At 40.4% G+C, this 13,797-nt stretch overlaps 1 protein-coding gene and 1 non-coding gene across 8 annotated transcripts in view; both read left to right on the top strand.

Annotated features, from left to right (window-relative positions):
* Positions 1-13,797, top strand: part of LINGO1 (leucine rich repeat and Ig domain containing 1) — a 1,021,808-nt gene that overhangs the window by 759,008 nt on the left and 249,003 nt on the right. The window lies entirely within an intron of this gene.
* On the top strand, positions 2,444-2,562 carry LOC133370147 (5S ribosomal RNA). Its single transcript, XR_009759087.1, has one exon. It is a non-coding gene; the product is annotated as a 5S ribosomal RNA (ribosomal RNA).

The raw sequence follows: 13,797 nt of genomic DNA, 5'->3' as shown, positions 1-13,797 counted from the left end.
ATCTGAACAATGGCACGGACTCAGTTTATGCCAGTTTGGTTCATGTTTGGCTCCCGTTTCTTTAGAATTCAGCTGTGCCCCAGGAGTTTGGTAGTGGCCAGCACCCCCAGAAGGTGTTTTTTCCACCTTGCAGGGCCCAGGAGGCAGGAAACCAAAATGTCCCCCCCCTTAGGGTGAAAACTCTCCACTCATGGCAACTCTGTCACTGGCTCACAAAGAAAAACTTCTCTCAAACTGTCAGAGTAAGACAGTAAGTGGGCCTTTAGAGTGGTGGCATCTATCCTTTGGAATTGGCTCCTCTTAAATATTATACAGCAGCCACCTCTGTTCTCTTTCTGGCACCTACTGAAAACCTTCCTCTTTCAACAAGCCTTTTAAGTAGAGACCTTTATCACAGTGTGCATCTGTATTGGAATTGTTTTAATATGTTTTTAAAGTTTTTTTTTTAAAAAAAGATGTATTTAAAGAAGTTTAATTTTTTTTTAAAAAATGTTTTTAGTGTTTTATTACTGCTGTTTGCTCCCCTGGGCTCCCTTTGGGAGGAAGAGCAGGATATAATAATAATAATAATAATAATAATAATAATAATAATAATAATAATAATAATAATAATACAAAAACAGGGGTGAGGAAACCCTTTTTCAAAAGGAGGGCTCCATTCTCTTGTGGGGAACCTTCTGGTGGCTGTCTGACTGTAGTGGGAAGGGCCAGAGGCAACAGATGGGCAGGGCCAGAGACAAAAAGTGGGCGGAGCAACAGATGTGACTCTGACCTTTGTACAATAGGCTACATTCCAACTATGCAAAAGCCAGAGGTTTCTACACCTTCCCATCCTCCATCCAGGAAAGCAAGAGGCATCATCATTGTTCAAGGAAAGGTTCCAGCTAGGCAAATGCACTTGAGGAGATACAGAGTGGGTATGGTGAGGGGTGTGGCCTTCAATGAGTCCTCAGGGCCAGATGGTGAGGCCTGAGGGACCGCATTTGGCCCCCTAGGCCCCAAGGTGCCCCATCCTTGGAGTAAGAGATGGTGCTGGTGTCAGAAAATTGTTGTGAACAAAAGAGAAAAGAAAGTTTAGTGGGTACCAGAAGGAAGAACATCTGTTTTCTGGTATTTTGGATATCATGGGTCCTCTGCCACTGAGCCACTTTTATAGCTCTTCCTGTACCAGCAGCCCCTGCAAAAGGAAGCAGGAAGAAGCTGCTGGCAGAGATCAACTGTTTGTTAAACAAGAGGTTGCAAACCATCAGGTACTCTTCCAGCTCCTTTGCTAATTTTGCTTCTAGTTTGGCTTCATTGTTTATTGTTGTTGCTGCTATTGTTGTTACTAAACCAAATATGTTGTGCTGGAGGGGGGGCAGTTAATGAAATTTCTCTTGACCCTGATCTACCAACAGCCACATCTTTACCAAGAACTGACAGGTTCTCCTCCTAGTTAGTGATCCCAAAAATATTCAAGCAACTCAGAAAGGGGCATCCCATTTTGAGGTGGGTCAAGCAAGGAACTCTAAAGTGCAGTTGGCCTGTCACCCCTACCAGTCACCCACCAACCTTGGTAATCCCACTCCATTGCAAGCAATAAACTGCAGAAAAGGTGGGGGCAGGTACGCTATGCTGGGGAAGAGATGCAAGACACACCTACCTGCCGCTGTCCTGAACATTGCAAGCTTAGGACAGAATTCGGCTGATTTGGTGTGAGTCCTTCCAGGAGCAAGTTATCCAATTTCCTTTTGCAAAGGGGCAGGGGGGTTGCTTGCAAAGAGGAGGTTAGTGAGAGCAAAAGCCATTGGGTTTGTTTTGCTAACATTCCTTTTGAACATTCAACCATCCCCCACTTTTTAAGATTCTTTGGGGGGGATACTTATTTGACAGGAATTGTTAAGGTGGAGATGTAGCATATCTGTCAGAGGTGAGCCAGGAGCTAGGAATGAGGAGCCAGAACTCCTGCAGAGCTAAGTCCCACCCCAAGCACAGGGAACATAGAGAGCGGCCATATATCTGGTCAGACTTGTCCATTTGTGCCAACAACAGAAATAAATGTAACATTCTGATTGAGGTGGGGGAGGGGAAATCAGATGCATAAATACAGGCTGGCTTGACAGCAGCAGATTCCAAGCAAAGACGTTTCTGCTTATCCAGGCATTTGGTTTTTTAATGGAATTGTATGGTATGATGATACCCTAGCCTGTTGTGGTGTTCATTCTTTGGTGGTGGTGGGGAGAGTAGGATTCATCCTTTTTATCATATTGCAGGTGAGCACTTTTCGTAAATAATGTTGCAGTGTTCATCTTTTAGTGGAGTGGGGTAGAATTTGTCTTCCTTTTTTCTATAATGTTGCAGGATGAGCACTTTTTGTAAATACTATTTTATTCATTTGATGTTGTTTTAAACTTTTGTATTTGTATGTGTGTGTTTTTAATTTTTGAAATTGTAAGTCGCTTTGGCCTATGGCCATACTACCCTGAATACTCCTGATCTCGTCTGATCTTGAAAGCTAAGCAGGGTCAGGCCTGGTTAGTACTTGGATGGGAGACCGCCTGGGAATACCAGGTGCCATAGGCTTAGAGGAAGGCAATGGTAAACCACCTCTGAATACCTCTTACCATGGAAACCCTATGAATATATCCAAAAAAGATTCATAGGGTCGCCATAAGTCGTATTCAACTTGAAGGCATATAACAACAACAAGTTGCTTTGAGACATCTTGTGATGAATAAATATAAATACTAATGGATGTAGAAAGGATCTTGAAGTTTTAGTAGACCGCAAGCTAAACATGAATCAGCAGTGAGAGTTTATCATGTCTATTAACTTTGGTGGATCTACTCTGAGTAGCACAAGCACTGGATACAACCCATAAAGTTCAAATCACAAGCAATGGTACCACTCTCTTCTGCTTTGTCCAGACTAGGGATGGGTGAGAAATTCAATTCAGTTTGCATTTCAAGCCAAATCTATCAAATTCACAGTTTCTGAAACATTATACTTACTGTAACACAACCATCCTTCGACTTAATTGAATTTTGCAGTGTTTAGAAAAATGCATATTTTAAGGGGAAGTGTGCATGAAAATGAATATATGAGTGAAAACAACATATAAAAATACACTATATGACAAGAAATTGTTTGCAAAAATGTGTACATTACTCAAAACGGCCTACAAAAATGTGTTCTTTAGGAGAAATTTGCACTAAAATGCTGGAGAATTTTCATGAGGGTTTGTTTTTTAATGGCAAATTGCTGCAGAAATGTGGAGAAACTGAATTTAAGATCGGAAAAATGAGAAACTGAGAGAACCAAAATGGACGGATCTTTCCATCCCTAGTCCAGATCTCAGCTGGAGTACTGTGTTCAGTTCTGGCTGCCATACTTCAGGAAGGTCAAGCTGGCACATGTCCAGAAGAGGGAACCAAGATGGAGTGAGTCCTGGACACCAAATCCTAAGAAGCAAAGGAGTTGGGGATGTTTCACCTAGAGAAGAGACAGTCAAGAGGTGATATGAAAAGTGGCTTCAGATATTTGATTTCTGTTGCTCTAGAACGGCATTGGGTGGTGCAGTGGTGCTGCACCATTCACCTGGCCTCTGCTTGGCTGAGTTGCTGTAGCACACTGAGATGGAGCATACCTTCTCCATCCTGCGTTGCTGCAGCATGCCCTCTCTATCTCAGCATGCTGCAGCGACTCAAGGCACACAGAGGTTAGGTGAGTGGTGCAATTCCAGCAAGCCCATCTGCTGCTGCTCCAGGGAGTTGGACCAGAACTAACCTGGAGGATAAGGCAGCTCCTGCCATTCTGTTCTTCTCATAGACAGCTGACTTGGTGGCAGAGAGGCCCTCCGTGGACAAGCATGTGCTTGTGTGAGGAGCCTTGGCTGTAAAAGTTTCATCGGGTTCCTGGCTATTTGTAGAAGTCTCTGTCACCTTTGGAGAATTCTCCAAGCAGATGGCATGGGAGAAGGCTTCCAAACGGCAGCTGATGCACCAGGCCTGATGGGGATTCCCACCACTTACTGAAAAGGCTCCATGTTGTCTGTAGGTTGGAGGAATTATATTAAAATTTGCTCTGGGGCCCAGCTCATGACTCAGCAGGGACTACAAGACAGAAAGGCATCATTCTGCAGCTCCTTAGAACAGGCACCAAGTCTCGGCATCTTCGTAGATTCCTCGCTCTCCGTTGCTCCCCAGATTGAATTTGTTGTCAAAGGGAAAGGACTGTGGCTCAGCAGCAGAGCATCTGCCTTGTGTACAGTAGGTCCCAGGTTCAATCTCCGGCATCTCCAGGTAGGGCTGGGAAAAGCCACTGCATGAAAACCTAGAGAGTTGCTGCCAGTCAGAGTAGACAACACTAAACTAGATGGACTGATGGTCTGACTCAATATAAGGCAGCTTCTTAGGTTCCTAAATTATGTTGTTTCTTTCTACACTGTGTTGCAAAGAAAAAGCAGAGCTTGGAAAAGTTACTTTTTTGAACTACAACTCCCATCAGCCCAATCCAGTGGCCATGCTGGCTGAGGCTGATGGGAGTTGTAGTTCAAAAAAGTAACTTTTCCAAGCTCTGAAAAGACCTTCCCTCTGCATGCTAGATTTGTGGTTCATGCTTTTGTCATCTCTTCCTCTGCTTGCTGTGCAAGCTTCTCATTGGCCTTCCCTTGCCACTCTTCCTTCCTGCCTCTAAAACAACCTTCCCCGACCTGGTGCCCTCCAGATGTCATTGGACTACAGCTCTCCCTGACCATTAACCATCCTGGCTGGGGCTGATGGAGCTGGAGTCCTATATGCAAACGGAAGCCATAACAATTCCCTTTGTAATTCTGCCACCTGCGTGGATCAAATTTCACACTGCTCAGAACGCTGGGGACATATTGCAGCATTATCCACCCCCCAGCCAGGGCGCACACACATACACACACGCACAAATGCATATTTCTAGCTTGCTGTGGTGGGGATTAGCTGCTTTCTATAAATACGGAGGCTCTACCATTATCATTAGAGCTATTTATTCCAATTTGCTGGTAGATTAAATAATAAACACTGCCTGCAAACATTCAAGTGATGCTGTGCTGCGGCGCCTGACTGTGAACATCTGTGATACCTGAGGAACACCCCCCCCGCTTCTGAAAGCAACAGAGTCAGGATAGAGGGAATGGAATGGGGAATGAGCTGCCTCCAAGATGCCTTGGAGGCTGGCATGGCTGAACTCTTTGGGAGGTCTATCAAGTTCTCCGCCAAGGGATTGGGAAGTGAACAATCAGAACTCCAGAAGAAGGGAGGCAGAAAGACTCATCCGAGCTGGGATTAGACTCTATATAGGCAGATTTTCTCTTTCCACTACCAGGCCCTCCCTCTCTGTCCTACATTTCATTGTATGCTAGGAGCATCGGCTTGGTATTTTCAGGCAGGGCTGCGGATGGAGTGGAATCGAAGGCATACGATAAGGCTTGCCAAAGCCTCTTAGGCACTCATTTGGCATGGTAATTGATTTTCTTGGAGGCTGCACACATGCCCTGGCAAGCAGTCTCTTTGCTCCGGTTTCTGCTCTGACTTCCATGCTGTGAAAGGACAGCAAGGCCCTGCTCAGTGCTCAGGCCTTGTCCCATAGCTGTTTGAACATCAGCCGCCTCTTTCAGAGTTGTCCCTCTTGCTGCCTGGCGTACAGCTACGGTCACTCGCAGAGCTCAAGCAAACATTTCCCTGGGAATTTGCTTCACCACTAGCCCATTACAGTGAATTAATTTGCATCTTCTAATCCTTTCCAAATGGCCGTAGCAATATCCTTCGGTGACTGTGTTGAAGCTACTATCCATTTCCACATTTGTATGGCCAATATGAAATGCTTTGGCTTCATGGCCTTCCTTGCAGGAGGAGCAAGGGCAGCAAAAGGGACTGAGTCTAGAGATGTTACCAAGACTTGTATTCCTGGCTCAGAAATATTAGACTCAGGAGTTCATGATGCCTGTCTCAAATAAAGATGAAAGGATCTGTTGATTTCAGTTCTCTCTAGTACTCATTTTTCTAATCTTAAATTTGGTTCTTCACATTTCTGCGGCAATTTGTTTTTATTTTTCTAAACAATTCTCATGAAAATTCTTCAGTATATTAGTGCAAATTTCTCCTAATAAATCATTATTCATTGGTGATCACTCGTGGCTGAGTAAGATTGTCTTCCAAGATAAGGTCTTTAACAGTGGGTCTGTAAGTGACTGTGGAGGCCAATGTTGGGTCCGCAAGGCCTCCCACAGTGAGGACATAGGTTTCCAGATGGAAGTTGGTCGCAATGAGGATTTGTTTGATGTGCCTTCTGCTTAGCTCATTTGTCCTGTTCGCCTTGTATTCATGCTTCTTCAAAGTCCATAGCACCTTTGATAATAGCCAACCTCCATTTGGGACGATCATGGGCCAAGACTTCCCAGTTCTCGATGCTCATGTTCCATTTTTTTAGTTTTGCTTTAAGAACATCTTTAAACCTCTTTTGCATTTTTGTATTTTTATTTTTATTTTTGTATTTGACTAAGGTACACATTTTTGCAAGCAATTTATCCTAATACAATGTGCATTTATGATATTTTCACCAATATATTTATTCTGTGCACACTTTCCCCTAATATATGCATTTTTGTAAACATTGCTTGGTTGGAGAAGTGCATCACAAAATTCAGATAAGTGTGAATTCTGAAGGATGGGATGGCTGTGTTCTGGTTCTCATATTGTTTTGGAAAGTGCGGATTTGGTAATTCAGCTTTAAATGCAAAATGAATTGAATTTCTCCCCCATCCTTAGTCTCAAATAGAAGGGGAGCATTACACCCCTCCTCCTCTCGCTATTCCTTTTGGGCTTAGATTTAATCTGAATGGGAGAACTGAATTCCTTCCTCTCTCCATCCCAGCCATTTTCCAAACTTTACCCATCAATGATCTTCAAAATCCCTTCACCTCCTTTCCCCAAATGCATTTACCTTTTAGCAACTCCCCTGGGGTAAGAGGGTGGGTGGGTGATGCCTCTTCCCCTTCACCATCACAACCTTTTTGCTTGTTCACCCATCTTTTGGTCTGGCCCAGACAACAATGGTAGCAAAAAAGAGGAGCAGTAGCCTGCTTGCTCAGTGGGTATAGCAATTTTATTTATTTATTATTTGATTTATATCCCACCCATCCTCCCAGCAGAAGCCCAGGGCAGCCAACAAAAGCGCTAAAAAGACATCAAAACATCATAAAAACAGGCCTTAAAATACATTAAAATAAAACAACTTTAAAAACATTTTTTTAAAAAAGGCTTTAAAAACATCTTTTTAAAAGGGTTAAAAACATATTGTTTAAAATTTAAAAAAACATATTAAAAGCAATTCCAACACAGATGCAGACTGGGATAGGACTCAACTTAAAAGTCTTGTTGAAAGAGGAAAGTCTTCAAAAGGCACCGAAAAGATAACAGAGATGGCACCTGCCTAATATTTAAGGAATGCTGAGGAAGCAGAGCAATAGCTATTGGTGATAATGACAATGAACACAGTGGACCCAACGAGGAATGAGAGCAATGGAGGGGCCTTGCTGAGGGCCCCACCCCCTCAAAAAAATCCTGGAATCAGCAGTGGAGATGAGAGACCTTTCTAAGGTTCCTACTATTTTCCTTGCATCTCATACTCTCTTGTGTCTGCAGTGTTCAAAGGGCCCACACTAGCTGATCTGTAGACTCCACAGCCTGATCATAGTAATGAATCATGGCACACCAACAAATTGAATTAGACTTTTCCCAGTTGCCTGTGCTATTGATCAGATTTTTTTTTTTAAGTCTGGAGTTGCATAATGCTGGAGGCTTTTAATGAACTAAATGGGGTCAAGTTAGCAAAAAAGCCAAATCCGCCATGGCAGCTGAGTGGGGGTTGGCTTCCATAACATTCAAAGGCATGAGAGAGCATCAGCACCAATGCAAGAGCTCATCTTTGCTGCAAAAAGTTGAGAGGGTTGATTCTTTTTTTTTTTTTAATAATTTTTATTCAAATTTTTCAAAAGACAAACAAAACAAAGTCTAAAAACATAACAATACAACAAAAAAAATAAAAATAAAATAGTTGACTTCCGATTTGTCGCAGATCAGCTATAAGTATATAATATACATCAAACCTGTCCCTTAATGTATACATACAGGATCACTTTTCTCCATAGGCTGTCTTAGTTAATTGTCAAATCCCAATATCATCATTTTATTTTGATCTTTCAACAAAAAGTCTAAGAGAGGCTTCCATTCCTTAAGAAATGTATCTGTCAATTTTTCTCTAAGTAAGCATGTCAATTTATCCATTTCTACTAAGTCCATTAATTTCAATAGCCATTCTTCCGTTGTTGGTGTTGATTCCATTTTCCACTTTTGTGCATATAATAATCTTGCTGCCGTAATCATATATAATATTATTCTTCCATATTTCTTTTCTATTTGTTTATCCATAAAACCCAATAAAAAAAATTCTGGTTTTGACTGAATATTTATCTTTAGAATTTTTTGCATCTTCCTACCTATCTGTGCCCAAAATGATTTTGCCTTTTTACACAGCCACCACATATGATAAAATGATCCTTCTTGTTGTTTACATTTCCAACAAACATTAGAAACATTACTATACATTTTTGACAACTTTTCTGGAGTCATGTACCAACGGTACATCATTTTATAGAAATTTTCTTTAAGATTATAGCATAGTGTAAATCTCAAGCCTTTTTTCCACATATTTTCCCATTGATCCATTTGTATGTTATAACCAAAATTTTTTGCCCACTTTACCATACACTCTTTTACTTGTTCTTCCTCCATATCCATTTTCAGTAAGAGTTTATACATTTTCGCAATTATATTTTCATCATTTGTACACAATCCTTTTTCAAAATCAGATTTACTTATTTCAAACCCATACATTTTCTTGTCCATTTTATATCTTTCTAACAATTGTAAATAGGCAAACCATTGAAAACTATATCCTTCCTTTGTCAGTTGTTCTCTCTCTTTCATTATATATTCTCCATGTACATTTTCTAATAGTTCTTGATAAGTTAACCATTTCTCTTTTCCAGCCATTTCTCTTCTGTAAAACGCTTCTTGACTTGAGACACATAATGGTATTTTCGAATAAAACCTTGGTTTATATCTATTCCATATTTTCAACAGAGGATGTCTTATAAAATGATTGTTAAAGTCTACATTTACTTTTACTTTGTCATACCATAGATATCCATGCCATCCCCACTTCAAATTATGGCCCTCCAAATCCAATAGTCTTTTATTCCTCAATAAGATCCATTCCTTTATCCAGACTAGACAGCAGGCAGCAAAATAAAGTCTCAGATTTGGTAATCCCAGTCCTCCTCTTTCTTTGGCATCTTGTAGTAGTTTAAATTTAACTCTTGGTTTTTTTCCTTGCCATACAAATTTAGAGATATCTTTTTGCCATTGTTTAAAAGGTAAATCAGAGGATATTACAGGTATTGTTTGAAACAAAAACATCATTCTCGGTAATACATTCATTTTTATCACAGATATTCTACCCATTAATGACAATTGTAGTTTATCCCATCTTAGCAAATCTTTCTTAATCTCTGTCCATAATTTTTCATAATTATTATGAAACAACTTTGAATTTTTATTTGTCATAATGATACCTAAATATTTCAACTTTTTCTCTCTTGTAAAATCTGTCTTGTCCATTAACTCTTTCTGTTCCCTTAAAGTTAAATTTTTCACCAACATCTTTGTTTTTTGATTGTTGATCTTAAATTCTGCTAACGGTCCAAATTCTTTTAATTTGTCCATCAATACATTAATTCCTTCCAAAGGGTTTTCTAGTACAATTATCAAATCATCAGCAAATGCTCTCAATTTATATTCTTCCTTTTTTATCTTTAATCCCGAAATCCTTTTATCTTGCCTTATATCTCTAAGCAGCACTTCTAAGACCAGAATAAATAAAAGGGGAGATAATGGACATCCCTGTCTTGTACCCTTTTGTATTTCACATGAATCCGTTAAATCTCCGTTAACAATTATCTGAGCCTTCTGAGATGTATAAATCGATCTAATCCATTTTATAAAATTGTCTCCAAAATCCATTTGCTCCAAAACCTGAAACATAAATTTCCAATTCAAATTATCAAATGCTTTTTCAGCATCTAAAAAAATCAAAGCTGCTTGTTTATCATTTCGTTGTTCTAAATATTCCAACACATTCAAGACATTCCTGACGTTGTCACGTAATTATCTTTTAGGTAAAAACCCTGATTGATCTTCCTGGATAAATTGTTGCAATATTATTTTCAATCTTTCTGCCAAGATCATTGTAAAAATTTTATAGTCATTATTCAATAGAGATATTGGCTGATAATTTTTTGTTTTAGTTAAATCTTGCTCCTCTTTAGGTATTAATGTTATGTTAGCATTTTTCCAACTATCCGGTATCTTTCCCTCTTGCAGAATAAAATTCATTGTAGACTGTAAAGGTAGCAAGAGTTCTTCCTCCAAACATTTATAATACATTGCAGATAACCCATCTGGTCCTGGCGCCTTTCCTAATTTAATTTTGTTTATAGCTTCAGATATCTCTCTTGACGTAATAGGGCCATTAATAGCTTGTCTCTGAAAGTCTGTAATTTTAGGCAAATTCTGTTTAGATATATACTCTTCTATTTTTTCAGATGGAATTTCCTGACACTTGTACAATGTTGAATAATATTGATGAAAAATCTTTTTGATTTTTACATTATCTGTCAGCGTCTCATCTCCTTCTTGTATCTTTAAAATAATATTTTTTGACGTTCTTTTCTTAATTTATATGCTAACCATTTCCCTGGTTTATTTGCAAATTCAAAAGTCCTTTGTTTAGCAAAATTTAGTTTTCTTTCAATTTCTCTGTCAGTATTGATACTTGCTTCTGTAACATTTTAATTTGATTTACAATAGAAACTTTAGCTGGATTCTTTTTCAATTCTTCCTCTTTTTGTTTTATTTCTTCCAAAATTAATTGCATTTTCTGTTGTTTCTTTTTTTTTAATTCAGAGTTTTCATATGATCATTGGTGCATCATGGGTGATTGGAATGGGGTAATCTCACCAAAAATTGATAGACTTTCTGAAAAAAATATTAAAGAGACACAGGGTAAATTACCGAAGATTTGCTTTGAACTGATGGAACATTTAGAATTGGTGGATACCTGGAGATATATAAATGATAACGCAAAGGAATTTACTTATTTTTCAGAAAGACATAAAACATTCTCGAGGATTGATATGATTTGGATGTCTAAAATTCTAGCGAAAGATATTTTTAAAATGGATATATTACCAAAAACTTTTTCGGACCACAATCCTGTGATATTAACTTAAAAAAAAAAATCTTGGATTTAGATGGAGACTAAATGAATCTTTATTACAGAATGACAAAGTAGTACAAGAATGTAAGAAGAAATTAAAAGAGTTTTTTGAACATAATTTACATAAAGGAACAAATGAAAATATCGTTTGGGATACAAGTAAGGCATTTATGAGGGGATATTTTATTAAATGTAACTCTGAATTAAAAAAAAGAGAGGGTTGATTCTTGTGAGCATGAGAGAGGAAAATGGCTTTCAAAAGGAGGATTTGTCAGCAAGCGTCAACCAACGTCATCTCCGTGGTAGTAATAGTATTAGGAACATAGTGTAATGTTGTAGAAACATAGGAAGCTGCCTTATATCAAGTCAGGCCATTGGTCAATCTAACTCAGTCTTGTCCACACTGACTGGCAGCAGTTCTCCGTTGTTTCAGATTGGGATCTCTCCCAGTCCTACCTGGAGATGTAGGAGATTGAGCCTGGGACCTTTTGCATGCAAGGCAGATGGGCTACCACTAAACAATGGCTCTTCCCCTTCTGGTATTCAGAGAGTGTGATCCTGTTTATGTGTGTGTACAGGCAGATACAGATATATAGATATAATCTGTAGTTCCACAACTGAGAATCACAAATATTGAGGCTGGAATAAGTTGTACAATGGTGTTGTTACAAAGTTGTTTAAGAATGCTGTCCTTTGGTCCCTTGGAGGGTAAGTAATACTTTATTGCTCATGGCCAAAGGCCACCGCAATGACATACAAGTACAAAGAACAAACACCAATGTAAAATACACATATCAGACAGCAATAAAAATAATCAACCAGGTTAAAATTATACACTAAGAGGAGAATTTGAACCATCCTATTCAAAAATGAGAAGTCCATATATAGGATCTACAAGGAAACAAAACCAACCAGATAAAAGCGTGGCTGAGGCCCAGTCATGCCTACATGTAACAATTTAGGAGGGAACAGTAACCATTGGATGTGGCTCTGCTTCCTTTTGGTACTTAGCTCTAATTTTCCCTGTAGCAAAGGCAAAGTTTGCCACTTGTCGGGTTACAAAAATGTCCGTGCCCGCTAAAAGGCCGCATACCTGTTCAAGGATCAGCCTATTCTTAGTCAGCTGACTGATGGGAGAGACAAACTTAGCCCTAAGGGTATTATAGAGAGGGCAACTCAGCAAATAATGAGCAATGTCCTCCACTTCGCCTGAGTTATATATACAGCAACATTGGTGAAATGGGATGTTTCCATATCTCCCATCAAGGAGGGCAGTGTCAGCTCTACACTGCGTCAGCAGTGCCGGTGGGGGCTGGAAATTCCTGGGTGGTTGGCAGGGAAGCAAAGTCCTTAGCCGGCAGTCTGAAATCTGCCAGGTCTTAGGAGGAGGGAATCTGATAAGGGCCAGGCTTGTCCGAAGTGTACTTGCCGAGTCAGGAGTCCAGAAGCGAGGTCAGTAGAGGTCCGGGATCAAGTGCCAAGGGGTCAGTCTGAAAGAGGGTGCCAGGAAACTAGGAACACACAAGCCACGCCTGACGTTGCAGTCAGCAACAAGCTGCAGCCAAGGTGTGCCTTATAAAGAGCAAGGTTGACAGCAGGTGTGAGTCCTCAGCGTTTGGGCCTGAAGGAGACAGGCCTGCCTCTCTTCTGCCTGACCTTCTGCTGTCTACGTTCTGCAGGTGAGGGGGGAGTATCCTGTTCACTGTCTGTGTCTGGCTGCAGGGACTCTGCTGTATCTGGGGTGCTCTGCAGCTGAGGGGGAGAAGGAGCTGGATTCTCAGGAGGCTCCTCCATGTCTCCTTCTGAGTCTGCTGCTCCTGGGTCTGCTGCTGTTACTCCTGAGTCGTCCTCATCTGAGGAGTCCTCTGACAGGGCCATGACAGGCAGATGGCATTGTTTGGAAACGTAAGGTGGTGAAGGCTTTTCTCAGCCAAGGAGCCTCTAAAAAGAAGTAAGTTTCCTTAATAAAAGAGGTTTTAAACATGGGGAACCAATGGGAAAAAGTCGTCTGCGTAGCAGCATAAATATCCCATCTTTTGGAATAGAAAAATATTCTATCCTTCATCAATGATTTAACTCGTGTAGAAACATAAGCAGCGAGGGACTCTAAGCTTATCCCATAGCAGGCAAGGGTAGATTTAGTCCTATTTAGCCAGTTGTTTTGTAAGGGGTTTTGTGACTGTTCCAGAAAGCATTTTTTGGCAACCGGGTGTCATTCATAGAGACTAATCTTAACCAGTAGGAGGCAAGAGCCACACGGGCTAGGGCTTCTACCGGATAAAGACTTGTCTCTGAACTCAAAAAGGGAACGGGAGTTCCCTTCGGTGCTGCCAACACCCTACGGATGAAGGCGTTTTGGATTTTCTCTAGCGACTGGATGTTAGCGTGGCCCCAAATCTCAGCGCCATAAAGGAGCATAGGTATGATTTTCCTTTGGAACACCTCCAGCAC

This window comes from Rhineura floridana, chromosome 14, assembly GCF_030035675.1.
Source record: "Rhineura floridana isolate rRhiFlo1 chromosome 14, rRhiFlo1.hap2, whole genome shotgun sequence".
In the NCBI taxonomy this organism is placed as follows: domain Eukaryota; kingdom Metazoa; phylum Chordata; class Lepidosauria; order Squamata; family Rhineuridae; genus Rhineura; species Rhineura floridana.
Note: the sequence above shows the minus strand (reverse complement) of the source record. Positions and strands in the feature narration are given on the sequence as shown.